Source organism: Orycteropus afer, unplaced genomic scaffold, assembly GCF_000298275.1.
Source record: "Orycteropus afer afer isolate SDZICR_OR568_19922 unplaced genomic scaffold, OryAfe1.0 scaffold00844, whole genome shotgun sequence".
NCBI lineage: Eukaryota > Metazoa > Chordata > Mammalia > Tubulidentata > Orycteropodidae > Orycteropus > Orycteropus afer.
In genome coordinates this window covers 179,002-179,597 of record NW_006922431.1, presented here as the reverse complement: position 1 = coordinate 179,597, position 596 = coordinate 179,002, and positions in this window count along the sequence as shown.

The following is a 596-nucleotide window of genomic DNA, read 5'->3' as shown; positions in this document are numbered from 1 at the left end:
CTAAGACACTTGCCTGCTAACCAGAAGGCTGGCGGTTCAAACCCACCAGCCACTCCTCGGAAGGATGGTAGGGCAATCCTACTTCCGTAGTGATACTGCCTCGGAAACCCAAGGAGGGGTCGCTATGAGTCGGGGCCGACTCGACGGCAAACAACAACAACAAGGCTCACAAGAGAGCTGGTTTTGCTAAAATGTTTACCATCTGTTTTAAGAAAGATATCACTACCGTAGCCACAATGATCAAGAGTCACTGTATCATATATGCCCTAGAAAAAAGAATTTTCCCACAGTATTGATTCTACTCTCAATTAGCTTATTTCCAAATTCAAGTCACACATGAGTACTTTCAGTGGACAGTACCCAAACCATATCTAGAAACCAAAATGCAAGGGGTTCTAGGATTGTTTTCTTTTCTTTTTTTTTTTTTTTTTTTACATTTTGTTTGTAAAATAATCTAAGGTTAAAATATTTATGGATATAAATCATGTACATGCTAAAATATCCAAAGTATAGAAAAATGTGGTCTGACTCCCTGAATGCATCCTTTCCCATCCTCATTCTCAGTTTATCACCTGGTTTCCTATTTCACTAAGAAA